A 5,177-nucleotide genomic window follows, 5' to 3' on the forward strand; every position below is an offset into this window, starting at 1 on the left:
TTATTCAAAACTTTTCTAAACAATGGTTGTTGGCGGATTCTACCCTATTGACTCGATATTCTTTCTCAAGCAATAACGATTTTCTTCGAAAAGTAGAGTATCTATATCTCTATGACTACTCTGACGATTCAAATAATTAAGCACGTAGAACCCAAAAACTATGTCACAAAATTCACAAGAATATCTCTATCTCTTGCTTTAATTTGGGAGAACTATTCAAATCTAGTCAATAATCTTGTTTCTCAACCACGATTTATGACAATGAAACAATGTAAAGAATGGCCAATTCTCAACAATGCATTAAGAATATAAAGAGTTCTCACAACCAACAAGTTTAGAAACAAAATCAAATAAAGAACATAGGAGAGTCAAGTTTGATAAAGGCTACATCAATGCCCTAGAAATTGTATTTAGTTCATGCTTGAATCCAAAAAGAAAATCTCAATCAACATCATTCAAAGAAGTTGAAGCTAAAAGAGAGAAAGAAGAAGAGAAAGAAAACAAATCCGACGATCTCTCGAGCCTCCGTTCTTCGCGTTCCTTCTGATCTTCTCAAAATCCCCACTTTTCTCTCTAAAAACGTCTCTTCTCTCTTTGTTTTTCCCCCCGGCAGCTAGGGTTAAAATGATATATTTAACAAAATTCTGTCGCGAGCGCCTAGACGACCAAAAACAAGTGCCAGCAAAAACCAACGCTTCAACATTCGTAGCGCCTAGGTGCCCAACATTCTGCAAGTCGGCGCCTAGGCGCCAACATTCTTCTTTTTTCTGCCAACTTTGGCGCCTAGGCGCCCAACACGCTAGAACGATGGCCCTTTTTGCTTCGTTATTTGCTCTTTTTGTCCTCTTCTTCAACTCAAGTCCTGCAAAAGAAAGAAATACTAAAAACGATTAACTATCCAAAGAAAATGCCTGTAAAAACTATCAAATAACTCAAAAACACCCTAAGTTACAAAAGCCAAAAGTCACTTATCAGTTTCCTCCACGAAGAACAAAAACTTGTAATTTCCACTTTTTTGGAGATGTATGATTTATTTGATAAAAGAAGAAATTTTTGTAGACATTTTGGGACAAAGAATATATGAGTTTTTAATTTACACTCTTTCGTTTTATAAATGGTTTGTAAAAGAAGAACAGTCATACCTCTTCATCGATAGACGCACTATTTCTATAAATCGTTTGTAAATGAAAAACAATCAGGGTAAAATGGGAAAATATCCTCCTCAATAGCCCTATTTAGATATAGTATAGATAGATTAAATAATAAAGGGTAAGGGAAAATTAAGTTTTTAAGTTTTTATTACCTAAACCTAGGGGTGTAAACAAATGAACTGAACCGAGTGAGTTTGGTTCGATTTAGTTCAGTTTTTTGATCTATTGCTCTCTCATCGCTCTCGATAAGCCGTTGCGACCCCAGCAGCCAACATCTTGTGAAGGAACAAAGAAATTGCGATTCAGGCGACAAGAGACGGTGACATACACGGTAGCACGCGACGGCGACCAACACGACAGCAGGCGATGGCGACCCCAAGAGCAGCAAAGCAGCAGGTGGCAGAATCTCGGGTAACGGCCCCAAATAGCAGCAAGCGATGCTGCCCCAATGGCAGCACGCGACGACGACCCTAAACAGCAGCAACTAGCGGCACGACAGCAACCCTAAATGGCAGTGACTGGCAGCAACGATAACCAACGTCAACTAGCAAGGAACGATTTCAATTCTCTAAAGGTTCATTTTAATTTTCTCCCTTCCAAAAAGGAAATTTCAAATTTTCAATTCTCTCTCTACCATTTGAAGAAGGAAATTTCAATTTTCTTCCCAATACGAGGAATGAAAAACTTATGGGTTTGATTTCAATTTCTAGATTCAATTTTTGAGTTCTCTATTCAAATTCAAGATGGAAACTAGAAAAAACTTTTGGGTTTCTCTCCAATTTCACGATAATTGAAGATAGAAAAATTTCAGTGAATAACAATCTGGATTGAATTATTTTGTAACATTTACAAAGTATGTCGTATTAATACTGTTACATGATAGGACACCGTTCATATACTATAAACTTTTTAAATTAAACTTGAATAATATCTAATTGTGTATTAATAGTGTTACCATGATAGGACACCTGATATTGTCCATATACTATAAACTTTTTAAATTAAATTTTTTTAGATTAACTTTTTAAATTAAACTTGAATAATATCTATTTGTATGTCAACTACATATGGTTCAAGATTACATTTATAATCTTGCATTTTCACAAAAATTGGATAATACTCCCACATAATAAAGTAAAATCAAATAATTAATTTATTCATAAATAATTGAAAAATTAGAAACTATAAGGCTTTATGACATAAATCCTAACCCTACCAACATTAGTATTTACAGACACGGTAGGATTTTGAACTTGAGAAACTAACTTCTCGACTTTTATGGAAGCAACAAAAAAGTATTTACAGACACCTTAGTGTTTGTTTGGTTGAATTTTGGGTTTCATAGAGGAAGTTTAAGTTGGTAGAACCCTCATTGTTTCCTCGTCCTCAATCAAACATTAAGAAGGGTGAAACTCCATGAAACAATTGTTATCGAAAGTGAGCTTTTGCAACACTCTATTTTAATCTGAGAAACATGCAACATGTTTTCGATCGAGTTTAAATTTTGGGCGATTTGTGTGTTGAAGGCGTACAAAATTATGTCCAATATGTAATATTAGCAACCGATTTCCATTACCGATAGTTATTCTAGTCTTGCCATTAAAAAATCTGACTTGATATGCAGATTTCCAAGGTTAGATGTTACATGGTTTATGGCTCCACTTTCAGTTAGCCAACTGGGATCATCAACGATGTTTGGATTTGCAACATAGACAACTGCCAGCATGGAGGCCTACAAGCTCACAGTTGAACCTCTTGAAGCAGACAATAGCCATATTTCCCATAAAGCTTGTATGTTGGTTTAGAAGAACCTTCTCTAAAGTTACCATTATTCGTCCCTCTGCATTTTCCTCTGAAACTGTTGGAAGGATTTTTGTTATGGGTTGGTTGTGTTGCTTGTTTTCAAATGTATCCGGTCTGCTATAACCATAGTTAGAAATAGGATTTTTCACACTATCTTGTTTTGGACTAATAATATTTAGTCCCACAAGTGTGTTTTGAAAGGTAAGTAAAGAGGCTTAAAGATCTTGGAGAAAATGTAGTTGCGCGTGAAATTTCCAATTTTCTCCCAACATTAAAAAACACGTCGGGCAAACTTCACTTTCCCGACCTCATTGAAAAAACATCGAAAAATAGGTTTTTGGGGCTGAATAGCTATTTTCCCAAGACAAGATTTATTTTTACCCACCTTTTTCAAAACTCATGATTTATAATCTTTTACTGATCATCTGGATACCAAATAATCCTTACTGCCCATCCACTGATATTTTAGATTTTCCTCCCTTATTTCCCCTCTCTATCTCCCTCTCTCTCCTTCCATAATTTTTTTTCTCTATCTCTATTTTTCATTAACTCATTCTTTCTTTGCTTTCCATTCCTTCTTTTCTTCTCTTTTTTTTTATTCTTCTCTCTTTGTCTCTTCTGCAACTACAAATCTTTTTCTATCATTCTCTCTAAAATTTCTTGGGGTTTCTCTTTTCCTTCTTCTCTCTTTTCTCCAATTAATATAATTCTCTTTCTTCTTTACTCACCCCAAAAAACAATTTACTCACAAAAAAACCCTAAATCTCTCATCTCTATCCTCCATCACCCGACACCCCTCCTCCCTTCCTTTTTCCTTTTTATTTATTTTGAAACAAGCAGCCCCCATGCCTTTTTTTTAACCAGTAATCTACATGGTTCCGGTGACCTTTAGCAATTGCCGACAATGCGTGCATCAAAGCTGATGAGGGAGGTAATTCGCTAGAGAAGAAGGCTCAGGTGAGGAGGAAGTTTGACCTATGATGGGGAAGGAGATAATCTCAATCGAATATGGAAAAAAAAAAGAGCGATCGAAATAAACCGAGAGAGAGAGGGAGAGAGGGAGGGAGAGAGAGAGAGCGAGAGGGAGAGAGGGAAAGAGAGGGAGAGGGAGAGGGAGGGAGGGAGAGATTTATTTGGTCAAATAATTTAATTTCTTAAAATCTATTTATAAAATGAATAAATTTCCTAAATCATTGAACGAATGTTTATCAATTCAAGTGGTTATACAAATTTATAAATTCAATAATTTCAAATGTTTTAAAATAAAATTTTGTTTATCCAAAAGACAACCGTACTAATAATAATAAAATTTGGTTAATTTAAATGAAATAATAAACAATATTAAAATAATCAGAATTGAATAAATAAATAAATTTTGAAATTGTTCCGTCAAAACTCAAAATAAAAATATTAACAAATAATCATTAAAGATTTTTTTAATTAAAAATTTGAAAAATAGAAGGGAGAGAAATGAAATCTCAATCTCTCCTCAATCTCCTTAATTTTAGTTAGGAATGGTATTGATATTCAAATTTGTTTCCTAAAATCTCTCCTCAATCTCTCATTTAATGATTGGATTTCAAATTTAACCCCTCCACTTTCGTTTTCCCCTCGTTCCATTCCTAATTTAAAATTTAATCAAAGTATCAAATTTAAAATTTAATTACAAAAAAAAAATTGGGAGAGAGAGACCGAGAGAGGGAGAGAGAGACTGAGAGAGATGGAGCCCGAGAGAGAGAGCGAGAGAGATCACCGAAATCGTGATAGATATGAGCAAGAACTTGAGATAGATATGAACGAGCCAAACAAATCTAAGCAATATACAAGCTAGAATTTAAGCGAGATATTGGAAAAACCCAAATGAAAAATGAGAAGAGAAGGGAGATGGTGGGGGCGATTGTGAAATAGGTGCTTGAGAGGGAGATGAGGATATATAAGAGTAGAAACTAAAAAAATCAAAGGGGGAAGGAAGAAGAATGGGAGGAAGAGAGAAAAAAAGGGGAGGGTGAAAGAGGGGAAGAGATGGAATAAAAACAAAAATATAAGAGAGAGGATGGAGAGAGAAAAGAGAGAGAGAAAATACAATGTTTTCAAATAAGAGAGGAAAATCTAAAAAATTAGTGGAAAGACAGTGATAATCATTTAGTATTTAGAGTGATGTTAGCAAAGATTAGAAAACACGAGTTTTAAAAAAAGTGGGTAAAAATCAATACTGCGGAGAAT

At 34.7% G+C, this 5,177-nt stretch overlaps 1 long non-coding RNA gene across 1 annotated transcript; it reads left to right on the forward strand.

The window, feature by feature from the left end:
* Nucleotides 1-339: 339 nt before the first annotated feature.
* On the forward strand, nucleotides 340-3,052 carry LOC148211460 (uncharacterized). Its single transcript, XR_015790973.1, has 2 exons — nucleotides 340-1,725; nucleotides 2,776-3,052. It is a non-coding gene; the product is annotated as an uncharacterized LOC148211460 (long non-coding RNA).
* Nucleotides 3,053-5,177: the final 2,125 nt, after the last annotated feature.

Source organism: Momordica charantia (assembly GCF_013281855.1).
Source record: "Momordica charantia cultivar OHB3-1 chromosome 5 unlocalized genomic scaffold, Mcharantia_2.0 BLBB01000005.1, whole genome shotgun sequence".
NCBI lineage: Eukaryota > Viridiplantae > Streptophyta > Magnoliopsida > Cucurbitales > Cucurbitaceae > Momordica > Momordica charantia.